We start from the raw sequence: 20,091 nt of genomic DNA on the forward strand, positions 1-20,091 counted from the left end.
CTTCTCTGTGCTTTTCTCTTTCTTAACTATAATATTTTCGGATCGATTCGACCAATTTATAGCAAATTGGAAATTTCGAGATCGATAAAATGGGGCATTCATTTGACTGAAATGTCCGAATTTGGGCATTGTTGAGGACACTGCCTTGTTTGGTATATATTTTCAAATGGGTTAGACACAGAATTACAGAAATCAGAATACACTAGAAATAATAAAACAATAGACAATGACCATTGATTCACATGTATCAACCTGTACCTAGTGCTAATGACAGTCATGACATTGCCTTTTATTATTTGAAGCGTGAGATTTGAAATTTTGAAGTAATACTTTTTTACATGGTTTTTGAAGAAATATTGTTGAGTGTACTTCAATCCAAGCACTACTTCTACAAGCATATTCAAGCATTTACGTCGTTTTCCATAAGTGATACCTACGTTTTCCATACGTGATACCCATTGCATAACATTTTCATGTGTTCGAATATTACGTAGGTACATTATACAGCTGGTAAATATTAAAAGTTCAAATATTGCCGAGCTTTTAGATTTTCATATCGCCCTTAAATGAAGACGCACAAGACACGAATACACAAACCGAGATTTCCATTGAATCCAAACTCAATAGAACAACATTGAATCCAAGAACAATAGGATTGATAAAGAATTTGATAGCCAATTTTCACTGCGATGATAGCCAACGCTCTTATCAACATTAAGCACTGACTCGTATCTGATATAACGAGCACAAGCTAACAAGCTTTAGGTGAGAGGCTGAGACTAACTTGAAATTTGCGATTAGCAAGAAAAGCTGATGTCTGTTTGCAATCCCAACAAAAAAACCTGTAAAAAGAATGGCAAGTTTCTGACCTACTCTTCAAAAATGTCGGCCTATGAATGTAGTGATATAAGGCCAAGTCTGATCACTGAACTGTCTCAGGGCCCAGGCCTCACTTCTCTGCCACTTTCACGAGAATTGTCGTATTGAGACGAATCGTATTGTGTATTTTTTAGCCTAGAAAAGGTTTTGATACGAATAGTACGGTCATTTTTCGACCTGAATTTGAGAACCTTTTTGAGAGGAATCGTGAAGTCTCGAGCCGGTGGGCATGACATAAAACAGTTAAAAGAGATGCGTCTCATAAAAGTGAGGACAATCAGGGCCGAATTTAAGGGGGCCCAACCCCTCGAGCTTCATTTTTCTCCTTAATTGTAGGCCAGACTCAGAAAATTTGAAGCATCCCCCCTGTACATCACAGTTTGGACTCTATCCTCACCCTACACGACAAAATCCTGGATACGGTTTTGAAGACAATCACGTCTACATTGAATGATTAGTCAATGTCAGAAGAGAAGAACGCAAAACAGACTGCACAACACAACATGGAATGTGCAATATTTATCATTCACCAAGATAAGATTGAAACTAAAGTGAACAAGCACGTGTAGCTTACTTAGTAGCTGACTAGCTATGCAACTAAGGCCAGCCACTCACTATCAGGTAGAGCTGACAGGTGGACCTGACGGACAGGCGGACCGACCGCCGGACTTAGTAGCTATGCAACTAAGGCCAGTCACTCACTATCAGGTGACAGGTGGAACTGATTGAATTTTCATCAATTATCAGGTCTCTTTCAGGTCACCTGATTGCTGCCTCACACTATGAGGTCTACCTGATACCTCATAGTGTGAGGTATCAGGTAGACGGACCTGTTCAGCCGAACCTGTCAATCTACCTGATAGTGTGTGAGCTCATCAGGTATCAGGTAGACCTAACAGGCGGACCTGTTCAGGCGTGCCTGTCAGGTCTACCTGATAGTGAGTGGCCGGCCTAAGTAATCTAAGTAAGTTCAGAGTTATCCATCCAGATGATTACCTACTGAGTGACATTGTAATGATGTATCAATAATAATTATAGTTCAAGAGCTGATTTAAGTGAGGTGTTGTTATGTATAGACATTTACTTACTACTGTCAAGCTGTCATACACATTATTTGCAGATGTTGAATGGACAGTTTAGACATCAGTTAGTCACTTACTTCATTTTCTCATTTACACAGAGCTGGGATCACAGGAGACAAGGTCAACACAATTCTTTCATCGAGTAAAAACAAAAGTCACATCTTCAATCCATTAGGCAAGAGGGTACTTAAAGGATCAGCACTTTCTATCCGGATCCCCTCGGAATACAATACCATAATAACAACTACGCGAAAAGTGAAAATTATGGAGTTGTTCTACAAGAAAATCGAGAAATAGTTCAGGACCACCTTTATCTTCCGCACAAAAGAGTAAAGTTACCTAAACCAAAACTGTAAATGCACTGAGTTCTTTCAAAGATGAGGCAGTATTGACAGTTGCAACATTGTAGTTTTCTGATATAATGAGTGCATTTAGCATTCTGAATGAATCCAACATCATTGGGACAATCATTCAAACATTGCCCTCAAGTATTATTAGTATTTCACAGCTATTCAAGAAGACATTAAAATCACTCCAGGTACTCAAAGAGTCAGTCACACTAAAAGTAATGGTTGGATCACTAAAGACTTTCTGGGTGTTGTTGAGGATCCCAAAGAGGATCCCATTAGCAGTTATGCAGTGACTTTAAACCCATTGAAAAAAGTCTGGATTATACGAGATCACTAGACAGAGTAAACAGTCCAGCTACTGGACCTCATGTCAACACGACTGGCAACCAGTAACATTCCAGTTCAGTTGGTTTTGGTCTAGTTCAATTGGATTTATATGTAGCTGTAGAGAAGTGCATTTTGTCTGACCGGAATGGAATGGAGGCCAGTGGTGGACACAAAAAAGTCAGAATTTAGACGAGGCGGCTTCTGGATACACGAGTAACTTGATTTCTAGAGACCAGTAGGCAGTCAACTTTCTGGGTGTTACTGTTGTCAGATAGAACCCGGGTCTCCAGCGTGCAAGGCTAGTATGACAACCGCTAGTGACTTGAGGGTCATGACCAATAATAATAACATGATGGCAGAAGCAATGCTCGAATAATGAGCAATTAGTTGACTGTTAATATCAATTCGGGTAACACGTAGATTAATAAGTGTATCAACAACCTTCAAGAACAACAATTAATAATGACATTCCCTCAAAAGCGCATACTGATTTTGCGGGGCATTCTGAAAGTCCCTCTCGGTACCCGCATAACATGGCTATCCTACCAATTGTGCTCCAGCCCCTGTACGCCTACACCCTATACTCGATGTTTATTTCTCCTGCCATCCTAAGTACCTACGGCACTCCTTGTTTCTCCTGCGCCTCCATGGATCAATCTGCCTGCTCCAGTTATACCCCCAGTTTGTTTCTATACTCGATGTTTATTTCTCCTGCCATCCTAAGTACCTACGACACTCCTTGTTTCTCCTGCGCCTCCATGGATCAATCTGCCTGCTCCAGTTATACCCCCAGTTTGTTGATGCATCCTGATCTGCTACTGTGTGTATGTGTGATGTTGCCCAACTGTGTATTGAAAAAAAAAGAAAAAAAAATCGAGTTTTATACTACCTACCTACATACCTTTTTTTTTATTTATTTTTTTTATTTTTTTTTACTTCTTGTTTATTATTTATGTTCTAATTATCTTTCCTTCTCCTCCCTTCTTAATCTCGGTTTGCTTTTTATTAATTAACCCTTGTATGTACTCAATTTGAGACACTGACACACTCAATATGTCACTCGTCACTCAACAGCCTTTCAGGAAAGTTGCTGTCTCTCAATAAGAGTGACATAGTACACCAAGTGTTAAACACTGCCATCAGTGTTGAGCATGATCGACTGATGAAAATACCAGCCCAAAAAATGACAGAAAGTCCGATTAAACTTTGCTCCTAGCAGTTGAAAGGATTGTGCCTATTGTGGTAAGCAACAGTAATTTGACTTGTATGTAGTAGAGACAGTAATTAAGTCAGGCTTGTCCAACCCGCGGCCCGCGAAGGCCCGCCTAAAAAAATGAACGAAAATGAGAAATAACAGTAAATATATAATGTCGTGCTGGGTAGGTACGTGATAGTTTTTATAATTCGGTCAGATCATCCTACACATCTTCTGGACATACCTAATTTATACCTTCCACAAATACCTAATTACCATGACCAATTACTTAGTACAGGGAGTTACCTATTATTTGAAATGTACAGTGTGTATGTGTCAAAAATGTCAAAATACATCTTCTTTTTGCTCGCCTTTTTTCCGTGTTCAGGCGTGGTCGACGTTTTTCGTTAGTCTCTCAATCATCCATAGCTAGGATGACTGCTATGGGCTGACCTACATTTTTTTTCTTTTTTTTTTTTCAAAGGTTTGGTAAAGGGGACTGTAACTCCCAAGGTCTTATTGTTCAGAAAGCGAAGAGAGAAGGAAGACAGCATAGGAGAAAGCCAGCCGTCCCGAGAACGAACCTTATCCGTTCAGGATGAAATCCGCTCCGGGCGGAAATCGAACCCGCGACCTAGCGCTTTTAAGGCAGACGCGCTACTCTCCAAGCTAATTAGGCTGGCGTCTGTCTACATATTAATATCACATAATTATGCCAAATACAGCTACCTCAAGGCAGTTGATATTGATTAAATGATTACATTTTTGCAACATTGAGGAGTAGCGTACATGCAGAATTTTAATTTTGGCAAATTAATAATGGCACATAATTATGCCAAATACAGGTACCTTGAGGCAGTTGATATTGATTAAATGATTACATTTTTGCAACATTGAGGAGTAGCGTACATGCAGAATTTTAATTTTGGCAAATTATTAATTAGATATTAAGCAAATTATTATTAGATATAAGACTTCAAGTTTGATATATGAGATCACTATCAAATTTAATTTTGAAACTTTTTTTACTTTCTATTAACAAAGTATTTAATAATGCTCTTGGCGTTTAAGGTTTACGAATCTGGTTTTATGTGGTTACAAAACAAAAGAAGGAGGAAAGAGGAAGGTTAATGAAGTGGAGGATACCTATACCATAAAAAGTATACCTAATAAGGAAACGGAATAAGAGGAAGAGGAGGATGAGGAAGGAAAACGATCAAGGATGAAGGGAAAGGAAAGGAGGAGAAAGAGGAAAAAGGGGAGTTGAAGAGGAGTCTAATAAGTACCGATCAAGGATCAAGGGAAAGAAAAGGAGGAGAAAGAGGAAAAAGGGGAGTTGAAGAGGAGTCTATGAAGTATCATAAAAATTAATAGAGAATAGGGAAGAGGAATAAGAGGAAGAAAAGAAGAAGAAGAAGAGGAATAAGGAGAAGAGAGAGAAGTTGAGGTGGAAGAAGAGCTTTAACCCTAGAAAGGTAGCCTGTTTTTTAGGTGTTTTTACTATAAGTACCATAAAAATTAATAGAGAATAGGGAAGAGGAATAAGAGGAAGAAAAGAAGAAGAGGAAGAGGAATAAGGAGAAGAGAGAGAAGTTGAGGTGGAAGAAGAGCTTTAACCCTAGAAAGGTAGCCTGTTTTTTAGGTGTTTTTACTTTCTATTACTACAGTATAGTGAGCTATACTAGTTTTAGGTAGATGTAATGTTCACTCACTCATTGAAAAAGAGCGATTTTTTGTGACTATAAGGAAATAGATATGTTTCCAGTTTCAAAACATTTTTTTTTTATTAGGTATTAAAAAAAATAGAATTATCACGAAAACAAACTAGATGGGATAATGTTCGTTCTCGGAACGGCTGGCTTTCTCCTATCCTGTCTTCCTTCTCTCTTCGATTTCGGGACGATAAGACCATAGTCAAATCTCACGCTTCAAATAATAAAAGGCAATGTCATGACTGTCATTAGCATTACGTACAGGTTGATACATGTGAATCAATGGTTATTGTCTATTGTTTTATTATTTCTAGTGTATTCTGATTTCTGTAATTCAGTGTCTAACCCATCTGAAAATATACCAAACAAGGCAGTGTCCTCAACAATGCCCAAATTCGGACATTTTCGTCAAATGAATGCCCCATTTTATCGATCTCGAAATTTCCCAATTTGCTATAAATTGGTCGAATCGATCCGAAAATATTATAGTTGATTTTTTATCCGATTAATTATTCGCGAATAGCGCTTAATTTTTGATTCCTTCGAATTTTAAATTTTCAAGTTTGTGGACGAAAATACTGTGCTAAAGATTATAGAGATCAGAAAACCGACTGCCCGGCTTTCGATGGTGAATAACTTGGGTATCGCTCGATCGATTTGGCCCAAAATCAGTTCTATTCTGACCCCTAGAATTTGATCTAAAAATGTTTAGCCATAGCGAAAATACCGTGCTAAAGATTATAGAGATCAAAAAACCGACTGCCCGGCTTTCGATGTTGAATAACTTGGGTATCGCTCGATCGATTTGGCCCAAAATCAGTTCTATTCTGACCCCTAGAATTTGATCTAAAAATGTTTAGCCATAATTACCTAATTACCGTAAAAATGTTAATCCGGGGGTCAAGAAATACTGCCTTGTGTAAATCAAATTTGTGTCGTCAAAGAAAATGAAGAAATTGAGTTGAATATTTTTTCTGTGAGGGTCGGTGGTTTGGTATACATTTTTGATACCACCTAAAAAAGCGGGAGGTTCCAGGCTCCTTTGTGAACACACTCAACACACTGGTGGGAGGGTCGATGGTCGCGGCAAGGGTCGATGGTCCAGAGTCTAGACAAGGGTCAATGGTCCTGATTGTGGAAAGTAAAGAAAAAGAATTTCTTCAAGAAATCGAGAGTATTTGAACTTGACCATTCCTAAAAGAACTTGTCTAAAAAAATCAGACTACAGGCAAAATCCTATTCCTATAACCCCAAATTCAAATTCTCTGGATTCTCATTTCTCATTAATTGAGAAGTACAAATTTTGTACTTTAATATCACCTGGTGATAACATAGCATCTTCGCATTCTTATCTGAGAATGGAGGGGATTGGAAGTTTGGCCATCAGAGAACATGTCGAGAATATGGAATAGTTTTTCACCCTCCTTTGTTCCGTAAACATCGCTCTATGTATTAAGTTCAGATAAAGTTTGTGTGTTAGGTTCAGATAAAGTTTGTGTATAGTGTTAGTTACCCCCTTTGGAGAGATTCGATTTCTGAACCTTTTGAAAGTCACCTAATTGCCTCAAGTTTTGCGTGTGTTGAATTTTATCTCTTGTTTTAATTTCATAATTTCATTTGATTCTTTTTTCTTTATTTTCTTTGACTGTAAAAAAAGTGTACAATATCTAGTAATTCTAGTAAGTATACTAGGCTGGCTCAAATTGATTACTCTTTTTGTGGTCACTGTTGGGTCACCTGATATCAGGGAACCTCTTTCTAATCACAAAGTTCGGGTGAAAACCTTTTTCTCCCTGGTACGAATTTCCTGGTAAACAAAACAACATTGTTTCTCGGGTGATGTCCTACAAAAATAAATCCATATCGCTGATAACTCAACAATAACAACAACGTGTCAACAAATGGTGTTGTCATAGGGAAATGTTTTTCATATTACTCTTTTTGTGGTCACTGTTGGGTCACCTGATATTAGGGAACCTCTTTCTAATCACATCAAAGTTCGGGTGAAAACCTTTTTCTCCCTGGTACGAATTTCCTGGTAAACAAAACAACATTGTTTCTCGGGTGATGCCCTACAAAAATAAATCCATATCGCTGATAACTCAACAATAACAACAACGTGTCAACAAATGGTGTTGTCATAGGGAAATGTTTTTCATTTTAGGGTGTTTTTGTTACCTTTTTGTTTGTTTGGTGATAAAGAGAACTTTCTTGAGAAATATGCCTACAATTCGGTGATAAATTTGTTTGATCTGTTAGAAGGTGTTTTTGATGACTTTCCTTGCTTATCGTGTGTAACGGACAGACGGACACTAGAATGATGCCTCTTCCATGAAATGGAAAGAATAAATAAAATGAAATGACAGTGGGAGTGTGCGGGCCCTATCTTTGGGTTTTTGTCCATAAACCTTGGAATTCTTGAACATAAACGTTAGCTCTCTCTATAAGATAATTATAGTAGATTTATATTTAAATAAATTTAGTTAAATAAAACATAGTAGGCCGAAATTCTAGAATAATCTGCATATAAAGTGCAGCCTGGTAGATTTTAAACCGGTTTTTTTAATACGATAAGCAATCAAATTACTACACCAAATACAATATTTGACCTTGCATTCATTCATTGAAATTTCCCCAAGTCTATCAGTTGGTTTGTTAAAATACAGGTTTACTATCAGTTAATCAGTAGGCCGTAGGCTGATGTTACCTTGTCCTGTTGTTTATTCCATGTATTTTTAAGCGTCTACAACTGTACACTACGGTAAATCGATAGGTATCGCCCAAAACAACTCCACACTAGGAAGTTTACATTCATTCCACCAAAATCCTTAAGGTGTGTCCACACATGGTTGACCGGCCGTCGATCGATGTCGACTGAACTGTCCACACTGTCTTGACAACATAGATTCACCTCGTCGATCGACGGGCGGTCGACTATGTGTGGACACACCTTTGGTGTTATACTGCTTATACCTTCTTTAAATATCAGGATGTAGGTTATACCTATCCAACGTTGGTAATTTGAAAATATGCACATTTATGCATTTTCCCCTTTTCTTCTTCTACTCCTCCTCCTCTTTCTTCCTCTTCTCTGCCTCACCCTTCTTCTCATTCTCTTCCTTTTTCTCCTCTTCTTTCTCCTTCTCCTCCTTCTCCTCCTCCTCCTTGTTCTATTTCTTCGTTTTACGTACGTACTTTCTAATGTTTGCCTTATGTTGTAAGTTATTATTGATCGATTTTTTTTTTTTTTTTTTTTTTTTTTTTACAAACCTCAGCCATAAAAATTTTTAATTTTGTTGAAATTTTTTTTTTGCCTACAATTCGGTGATAAATTTGTTTGATCTGTTAGAAGGTGTTTTTGATGACTTTCCTTGCTTATCGTGTGTAACGGACAGACGGACACTAGAATGATGCCTCTTCCATGAAATGGAAAGAATAAATAAAATGAAATGACAGTGGGAGTGTGCGGGCCCTATCTTTGGGTTTTTGTCCATAAACCTTGGAATTCTTGAACATAAACGTTAGCTCTCTCTATAAGATAATTATAGTAGATTTATATTTAAATAAGCAATTTAGTTACTAAATAAAACATAGTAGGCCGAAATTCTAGAATAATCTGCATATAAAGTGCAGCCTGGTAGATTTTAAACCGGTTTTTTAATACGATAAGCAATCAAATTACTTCACCAAATACAATATTGGACCTTGCATTCATTCATTCATTGAAATTTCCCCAAGTCTATCAGTTGGTTTATTGGAAATCAGGTTTACTACCAGTAATCAGTAGGCCGTAGGGCCCGTATATTGATGTAAGCTTGTCCTATTGCTTATTCAATACGTTTTATTCAATACGTTTTTACGTTTTTGTTCTTTGTCCTTCTCCTTCGTCTCCTCCTCCTCCTCCTTATTCTATTTCTTCGTTTCACGTACGTACTTTCTAATGTTTGCCTTATGTTGTAACTTATTATTGATCGATTTTCTTACACACGTCAAACAAATTTCTAATTAGCGATGAAATTTTGTTTTTCTTCGCAAAATATTCGAAAACACACAGATTTCATTTTCGTTAAATTTTGTCGCATGGAGATTCGAAATAAGTGCTTACTCATTTGTTGTGATGGTTCTCACTCGCGATGTTAATGTCAAGGAGTCAAGGGATGTTGCAGTGATTGTTTTCATTTCGTAGCAACGAAACAACTGCTACCATGTGGTCTGTGTCGTAGCATGCCCATCCTGTAGTATATCCCTCATCAGATGGGCGATAGACAATACTTCCCATTTGGGTGCTGGGTCAACACGAGAACATCATAAAGTAACCCGCTGAAATAATTACAATCGAAATATGAGTGTATTTTTTTTTTCTGTGGTGGTGAGATTCGAACCCGAGACCTTCTGCATGGCAAACAAACGCTTTACCACTGGGCTAACCGTGCCCTCTCTGCATGCTGCACAGACCATCACGGCATCATGTTGCCTGTCAATTGTGAAGAGTTTCAAGCATACTTTAGTGCAGCATGCTACAAACTGCTACATGGTTCCTCAAATACTGGGATTTGTTCTATTATTCCAACTCATTTGTTCTATTATTCCATGTAGCATATATCGTGTGTCTGTTTTCCGTACATTTTTGGACCACCTTGTATAACTTGCTCGACAGGACTAATAGAACTGTATAGAACACCCTTTATAATTTGCTCGACACGACTGATAGAACATGAAACTTCCACTTGATGTAGTTTAATGTTTGAAGCTTTTATACAGCTTGAAATAACCTAATAAAATTTGAAGCTGGTAGATATTAAACCATAATGGCGTGATAGAGAATGTTCATTCAGTTTTATCATGCTCTCTCTCTCTCCTTCCCTCCCTCATCCCCTCCTCCTCGTCCCTCTCTACGCTATCCCTCCTCTCTCTCTCTCTCTCTCTCTCCCCTTTGTGTATTTCTGTCTCTCTCGCTCTCTTCTTTCTATATCTCGCTCTAATTTCTCGCTCCTCTCCTCCCTGTCGTTTGACTATTTCTTTCTCTCTCCCTCCTCCTCTTTTAGTTATTGCTCTCTCCCTCCTTTCTCTCTCTCTCTCTTCCTTTCTGTCGTCCTCTCCTTCTCCTCTTTCTTGATCTCTCCCCTTCCCCTCCTCTTCTCGCCCCTTCTCTCTCTTCTTCCCGTCTTTTATCCTCAAGCTGTCTCCCTCTTTCTTTCTTTCTCTCATCCCTCTATTCGCCTTCTCGTTCTTACTCCCCCTTCCCCCCCCCAATCCTTCTCTTCTTCTATTTTCGCACATAGTCAATTACTCGTATACTCACCCACACACACATACCTATACTGTACCTACTATCTACCTCCTACACTTTATAACATTTTGTTACATACCCACACCCACACTCTTTAGCATTTAGTTCCATGACGTAAGTTCTGGATTCTCCTGAGATGTTGCTGTTCTTGACTTTGTTCTGTAAACACTACTATCTAGCTCCTACACTTTATAACATTTTGTTACATACCCACACCCACCCACACTCTTTAGCATTTAGTTCCATGACGTAAGTTCTGGATTCTCCTGAGATGTTGCTGTTCTTGACTTTGTTCTGTAAACACTCCCTCTCCATTCTCTCTCTCTCTCCCTCTCTCTAACCCCCTCCTTCCTACCTTCTTTCTACCCTCTTCAAGAAGAACCAAAAATCTGGTGTTAACATCACACGACTTTCCTTATCCTATAGAATGGTGCTTATTTGGGTGTTCTGTTGTAACATTTACAATATTTCTAACCGTTTAGTCGATATAGCTGAAAACCGCCAAAAAGCGGTCAAAATACCGCTAACCGCAGCACCTATTTCAATCAAACGTTTTGTGTTGCATCCTTGTCACATTTGTGAACTACATACCAAATTTCAAGTCTTTAGCTTATACCGTTCCCGAGATATTGTTAAATTACACCGAAAACCGCCAAAAAGCGGTAAAATGCCGCCAAGCGTTGCACCGGTCTTAACCAAAAGTTTCGTGTCGCATCCTTGTCACATTTGAAAGATACATACCAAATTTCAAGTCTCTAGCTCTTACCGTTCTCGAGATATTTTGTTTACAGACAGACACACAGACACACACACGGACCAATGGCTGAAACTTCGTATTTAGGCTTTAGGGACCTCAAAACGTGTTTTGGCACTAAAAACTGACCATCGAAATTTTGACCCGATTACATTACTTTCCTTCCTATAGGATAAGGAAAGTAAAAAAAAGAAATGGAACTGAGTAATTTTTCTGCGATGGTCAATGGTCTCGGCAAGGGTCCATGGTCTATGGTCGCCGTTTTGGCCGCGCTGCACTAAGGCCAAATCGTCTTTTTTTAAGGAGGTTTGAGGGAACTGTAACTGCTACGGTCTAATCATCTGGAAAACTAGTCGGTGGCCTAACGTCAAAAAAGCTGCATTTCGTCAGGAAAGCACCAAATTTGGCATGGACCTTTATTTGGACCATATAAAACTTTTAGGAAGGGGTGACACCGAAAACCATGTATACGAACAAAATGGCGGCCTTTTTTCCAAAATGGCGGCCAGAAAAAGGGGTTTTTTGAGAATATCTCGTTTCCGATAAAAAATTTCTAATAACAATAAATTAGAAAGTTGTTTATCTTTTTATTTTCTACATTTTATGCGTTTACACTTTTTCTCTAGGATGTACCGTAATCCCGTACCGTAATGATTTTTCCAATATAGCGGCCAAAAAAAGGTATTCTCACAGTATCGCGTTTCCAGTAAATTTTTTCGAAGGATAATGAATTAAAAAGTTGTTTGTATTTTTGTTTTCTACATTTTATACATTTACACTTTTCTCCTAGGATGTACCGTTATCCCGTAATGGTCGATCCCGTTTTTGGGATATGCTGCTACTATAGGGAAATCCTTAAAAATTGTCCAATATATTGAAATAATATATTGAATTGTATGTTTTCAGGTATGCTGACTTGAAAAAAGTGGTTATTTTGCCGATTTAAGAAGCTATATTACAGATGGACAAGATGGCACATTTGTGAACTACATACCAAATTTCAAGTCTCTAGCTCATACCGTTCCCGAGATATTGTTAAACTAGACCGAAAACCGCCAAAAAGCGGTAAAATGCCGCCAAGCGTTGCACCGGTCTTAACCAAAAGTTTCGTGTCGCATCCTTGTCACATTTGACAGCTGCATGCTGTAAAATGCCGCCAACCGTTGCACCGATCCTAACCAAAAGTTTCGTGTCGCATCCTTGTCACATTTGACAGCTACATACCAAATTTCAAGTCTCTTGCCAACCAATGCACCGATCTTAACCAAGTTTTGTGTCGCATCCTTGTCACATTTGACAGCTACATACCAAATTTCAAGTCGCTAGCTCTTACCGTTCTCGAGATATTTTGTGTGTCGCATTCTTGTCACATTTGAAAGATACATACCAAATTTCAAGTCTCTAGCTCTTACCGTTCTCGAGATATTTTGTTTACAGACAGGAGACACGGACCAATTGCTGAAGTTGGATTTAGGCTCTAGGGACCTCAAAACGTGTTTTGGCATCAAAAACTGACCATCGAAAATTAATTACTCAATCAATATAATCAACTTTGTACTTTCTGCCGATTCCATGCTACAAGTAGGAACTCATTGTATTATTCTATACACTTTGTATACTTTATATTATGTACTCTACATATGTGAGTATGAGTATAGAGTACCCAACTCATTTCCAACCTAATAAGCGCCACCTTTATGTCAAAAATGAGATTGGAAAAATACAACTAGGTACACTTTTCGTTTTCAACACGAGATGTCAAAATATGAAATGGTTTACTGCCGGTTCTACTTGCGTCCTACACAAAATTTACCATTCGTCGGGTTATGAACAGAGGACAAGAGGAGGTAGAGACTTTGCTCTTAGCTGTGAAATCAATTAGACGTCTAATGCCTGCGTTTCGTACTTCCTCGATTTCAAGTTGGTCTGCCAGGAGACGGACTTTTGATATCATTTGGTTCTCCTATCATTCGATGGGCGTAATTTAAAGGTATTCATGTTTCAATTGCGTGTAAGATGTAAGTATTTAGAAAGCACAGTTCCACACGATCAAAAAACAACGTTATGTATTAGGTAAAATGTGTATTAAATAATGAAGATAGGTATAAATTCGTAATTTTGTATGTTTTCACTAACATACTCATACACTTGAGTTGTAATGTGAAAGCTTTTTGAATGTTCTGTCTTTAAAAACTTCAATGTTTGGTGCGATATTAAACATTTTTTTTTTTTTTTTTTTTTTTTTTTACTTTTTTTTCATTAATAATGTAAAGTACTTTCACCTCCCGGGTAATCTTAATTATTTTCTTAGAAATATTGCGCACTGTTTAACTGCTTTCTAAGAGTCTTAAAACAAGCTCAAATGATCAACTTGAATGAAATTTGAATTCCTCATACTAAAGATTACTGAGTAATTATGTTGTTTCTGGCAAATAAATTTATTATTTGTGAAAATTTCGGAGGGAAAACATTGAAAAGCTCAAGGTGAAATGGGAGGGTAGGAGATTTGGGATAAAAATAGTCGAAAATCTCTGAAGACATGAATAAGCTTGACAGCTTTGGTAAATTGTCAGCAACGAAGAAGAAACATTTGGAAAAATGCACCTAAAAATTGAGGAGCTGGGTGCAAAAAGGGAAATATGGATTTTTTGCCCTTACTGCGTAAAACGGTTTTTTGAATAGAACGTGGTGCCGCTCTATCTTCCAGCGTTTGAACTGCAGTGATAACTTTTTTTCGATGAGTTACAGCGTTTTTTGTAAACATACTTTTCAAGGATTTACATTATTTGTGAAAATTTCGGAGGGAAAACATTGAAAAGCATAAGGTGAAGAGGAGGAGTAGGAGATTTGGGATAAAAATAGTCGAAAATCTCTGAAGACATGAATAAGCTCGACAGCTTTGGTAAATTGTCAGCAACGAAGAAGAAACATTTTAAAAAATACATAAAAATAATCCATCTTTACATCATGTACAATTTTAAGTATGTAAAAGGATCCTTTCAAAATCCTTCCTCATTCAGTTCCTTGAAATAATATTATCCTTAATCTTAAGAGAAATTTAATATTTTCTACTTTGTTTTAATTTGATTTTTCCATCTTTTTCTTCGTTCATTATGTATTTTGTTTAAAATAATTATTACTCTGTGCTATTAATAAAATGAAAATAAATTCAACAGAAACAGATTAAATAAAATTCGACCCTAGTGTCAAAAAATAAATAAATAAAATACAATTAAAATATTGTAATTTTTCCATCGGTATCCAAGTAACCCCACAGGTTCAAGTCACCCCATTTGTCGGTATATAAGAATTTTCCAACATTCCGCTATTTACCAGCTCGCGTGAGCATGTCACTGGGTGTTGCAACATTTACAAAGTTACACTTTCAACTTTTTCTCCCTTTGGCATGTTTGCATAAAACACTATTACAATGTAATACGAATTCTATGCAAACTTGTTGCTAATATTATACTAATTATAATTTTTGTTACTACTATCTATACTTGTTGCTATGCTTATTTGACTTATTTCTCATTATACTTGTTGCTCGTTTCTACTGCAGTGCAGTTAATAACTGCACTCATTACCACAATAAATAGTGTTTGCATTCCATGTTTTTCATTTGATGGTGACTTTTGCTATATCGTGTGACTTTAATGACATGAAATTATAAGACCTATGACTTTGTGCTAACAACCTATTGACACGTAGTGCTCATCAGGCTAAAAAAAAAAAAAAAAAAAATGGCAGAAAAAGTCGGTTTATGATAATAAACGTATAAGTACATAATAATGTAGGTACATATATTTACTGATGTAAAAAACCTTTTTGAACCTGCCTAGAATTTAACATTCACCGTAAATCATTGCAAAAGAGGATATTTGGAACAATATTAGGTATAGTGAAAAATAATAAATAACGTTCGATTTATAAAAAAAGAGTAAAACAGAAAGTTCATTTTTCTTGTTCCAAAGAGCTTATTTATAGATCGGAATTGATATTTATTGAGTATTAAAATCCCCAAATAGTCATAAAATCACGACAGGGTGCCATACCTAATGGTGCCACAATACATCCACTCTTATTAAATGTGTGTAATGGTAAGCCAATGTTTTAAATTGAAGAACCGAGATGAGAACCCTGTGGCTCCTTACTTACAATATCGATGACTTTCTAAAATCTGAATTTAAAATAATTTAGTTGAAAAAGATGGCCTTTTTATTTTGCTCTTTTCCTGTTTTTCCTCTGTCTTTACATCAGTCGTCATTACCACCCTATAACACAATTACGTAGTTACGTAGTACGTACCAGTTATTTAGTTATTTTCCTTTCGGAAAAATGACCAGTATCTACTGGAAAACTGACCACTGCACTGCTCCAATGGAAACTTGAAAACTGAACACAAGACCTTGAATTTTCGGAAATGGTTGTTGAACTAATCCAGCATTTCTTCTCTTGTCAAGTATGCTCCAGAGCCAGAAAACTCAAGTTTCAAGTAGTCAAAGGGCCGTTAAAGATGCTAAAGTTGTCAGAAGTAGCACTTGGAGAAGTCAGAAGTGGCACCCTCAGTTGTTTGTTTTATAGACAGGTAATAGTTCAAGTATATTAGACCTGAAATGGCTATTAATATAAAAGAAATATAAATGACACAACATGAGCAGCTTTGGTTTCGGTATACTCGGTCATTGTAACATTATCCTACAAGAGGCGCTGAATGACTTGTTGCACAGTCAGGTAACAACTGGGCATTATAGCACCAGTGAACCAAAAAACTTTTGTTAGTATTTGTTTCAGTTTGATCTATTCCTACCTACTTAGTAGTTATTAGCAGTAGATTTTTGTCATGTTACCTACATCAATGTTCTGGAGGAGGGGGGGGGGGCTCCAGAACATTGGTAACGAAAAAAATCCCTAATACCTTTGCCTCCTGACAATAATCCCGAGTCTAGCTCCCATTTCTCCATAAATTTCAAAGGTGAACTTGAGAAACTGATTATTTGTCACAAGAAAATTAGATTGTGTCCACACCTAGCTGGAGAGAACGGAAATTAGATTGCACCAGTACATATACGTGAGACCATTAGAGCAAATAAATAATAATCGAGCGGCGCGAGCTGATAATAAATTGACATCCATTGGAACTTGGTTCGTTGCGTTCTGGCACTTGCGTTCTGCCCTCCAATGTGGATGTGGCATGCTCAGGTCAGGTTCGTTAGGAAATCCAATATGTCACGCCATGTCACGCTCTTGTAAAGACCAGAGTATACAGGGTTCATCCAACACCATCGAAAAGTCACTGAAAGAACTGAATTACTTGATTTACATATGAAAAGACAAATAATGAACATGTTTGAAAACATTATACGGTTGGAGATTAATGTTGTCAGTGCAGTCACTTCTGAAGTCCTGATTCCATTGACTGATGTGAGGTAGTCATGGAAATTTAAACATAATAGAGACGAAACTGATTCCAAAGCTACCTGAGTTTGTGTGAACTGATGTCTTCTTCTGTTTATTTTGTTCTTCTGTTCATCAGTTTCAGTCCGCCGAATTCCGGCCAGATAAAATACTGTAACAAAAAAAGAGCTCAGAGTATGTTAACTCAAATGTCTTGTAATCCACCCAGAAAAATGGGCAGAAAAAGTCGGTTTATGATAATAAACGTATAAGTACATAATAATGTAGGTACATATATTTACTGATGTAAAAAACCTTTTTGAACCTGCCTAGAATTTAACATTCACCGTAAATCATTGCAAAAGAGGATATTTGGAACAATATTAGGTATAGTGAAAAATAATAAATAACGTTCGATTTATAAAAAAAGAGTAAAACAGAAAGTTCATTTTTCTTGTTCCAAAGAGCTTATTTATAGATCGGAATTGATATTTATTGAGTATTAAAATCCCCAAATAGTCATAAAATCACGACAGGGTGCCATACCTAATGGTGCCACAATAGTCAATTAGACGTCTAATGCCTTCGTTTCGTACTTCCTCGATTTCAAGTTGGTCTGCCAGGAGACGGACTTTTGATATCATTTGGTTCTCCTATCATTCAATAGGCGTAATTTAAAGGTATTCATGTTTTAATTGCATGTAAGTATTGAGAAAGCACAGTTCTACCCGATCAAAAAACAACGTTATGTATTAGGTAAAATTAACGAAAAGTGTATTAAATAATGAAGGTAGGTATAAATTTGTAATTTTGTATGTTTTCACTAACATAGGTACTCATACCCTTGAGTTGTGGTGTGAAAGTTTTTTGAATGTTCTGTCTTTGAAAACTTCAATATTTGGTGCGATATTAAACGTTTTTTTACATTGTGTTTATTATTACAATTCAAGCTCCCTTGTTAAACATATTTCAATGTTGAACAGTAGTGTTAAATTTATTACGATTCTGCTTTTTTGCCTGCTCTTGTGCCAATAGTCAGGGGCTATGATTTATTGCATTTTGCCCGCGACTACCTTTTTAGTTCTGATTATGACTTTTTCTTTATCATCTGATTGGGGGATCATTTTCATGTATTAGCTTATGGGCTATGGAGCCACAGTGTGTTCAAATTTATGTTCATCTTGATAGGGTTCATGGCTTAGTTCTGATTATGATTTTTTCTTTATCTGTTGATTGGGGGATCATTTTCATGTATTAGCTTATGGGCTATGGAGCCACAGTGTGTTCAAATTTATGTTCATCTTGATAGGGTTCATGGTCTTCAACTCAGCTTCCTAATCATGTGATTTTGTTTGCCTTCAGTAAGTAAGATAATAAATAAGTAGGTATGTAGATATCAGCTTCCTAATCATGTGATTTTGTTTGCCTTCAGTAAGTAAGATAATAAATAAGTATGTACCTAGATCCGTATTAGGTAGAAATAATAATAATGTAATAAAATATGTGTGTATATTACATTTCAGTGAATGAACAATACGCTAGGAGGAAAAACAAACAGTAAGCCTCATTCACAAACAACAATACCTAACAGCAAAATACAAAGATGACTCGAAGCTAATAAAGCACAAGTATTTGAGCAAAAGATCTTAACAATTAATTTCGGAAATTAACCTGGTATGTAGATCCATATTAGGTAGAAATAATAATAATGTAATAAAATATGTGTGTATATTATATTTCAGTGAATGAACAATACGCTAGGAGGAATAACAAACAGTAAGCCTCATTCACAAACAACAATGACAGCAAAATACAAAGATGACTCGAAGCTAATAAAGCACAAGTATTTGAGCAAAAGATCTTAACAATTAATTTCGGAAATTAACCTCGTGTAGATCCGTATTAGGTAGAAATAATAATAATGTAATAAAATATGTGTGTGTATTATATTTCAGTGAATGAACAATACGCTAGGAGGAATAACAAACAGTAAGCCTCATTCACAAACAACAATAACAGCAAAATACAAAGATGACTCGAAGCTAATAAAGCACAAGTATTTGAGCAAAAGATCTTAACAATTAATTTCGGAAATTAACCTCGTAAACTACCGAAAATATCCGACAATTAACTCCACAAACGGGTTATTATTTTCATTTTTTATTGCTTCATTAAAGACTTAATTGGGAGACGGTTCAAATGAAGGAACTTCGGTGGTCTCAATTGATTAGGTTTTATTAATTGCTCAATCCATTTATGAATGAAACCTTTGGGACTCTTCAGTACCTACCTACAGGTTTAAGGGCCTTTTCCTTTTTGACACTCGGTTCAAAAATATGATAGAAGAAAGCCAGCCGAAAACGAACTTTGTCTGTTTAGAATAAACTTTGCCCTGGACGGGAATCAAACCCACCGCCAAGCACTTACAAGGCTGGTATTTGGTTGAAGAATTACGAGTAGACGTCAATTGATAATGACATTAATGACTGAGAGAAGGGTCTAATAAAAAATGTTTTGATATTGAAGGTTTAAGGGACTTTTCCTTTTTGACATTCGGTTGAAAAATATGATAGAAGAAAGCCAGCCGAGAACGAACTTTATCTGTTTAGGATAAACCTTGCCCTGGACGGGAATTAAACCCACCGCCAAGCACTTACAAGGCTGGCATTTGGTTGAAGAATTACGAGTAGACGTCAATTGATAATGACATTAATGACTGAGAGAAGGGTCTAATAAAAAATGTTTTGATATTGAAAGCAAAATTAGTGGATGTGTCAATTCACCAAATATGCCAACACGTTCTAATAACATTTAAAACACCTCGAACTCTCTTTCTCTCCCACTAAAATTGAAAATGGAGTCCTAATATCTCAAACTACTCGAACTTTTGGAGCTTTCAGTCACCAAAAGATATTACCTACCTACCTACCTACCTATAAGAGTAGCTGAATAGATGAAGAATTTGAAGAACCAAAGGTATCCACCAAGAGCTTGAAGAGGTTAAAGTATTGAGAGGTTATAAACCAACCTGATTTATACGATTCCAAAGATTTCCTGACATCTCCCACTAAAATTGAAAATGGAGTCCTAATATCTCAGACTACT

The sequence above is a fragment of the Diaphorina citri genome, unplaced genomic scaffold (assembly GCF_000475195.1).
Source record: "Diaphorina citri unplaced genomic scaffold, Diaci psyllid genome assembly version 1.1 scaffold301, whole genome shotgun sequence".
In the NCBI taxonomy this organism is placed as follows: domain Eukaryota; kingdom Metazoa; phylum Arthropoda; class Insecta; order Hemiptera; family Psyllidae; genus Diaphorina; species Diaphorina citri.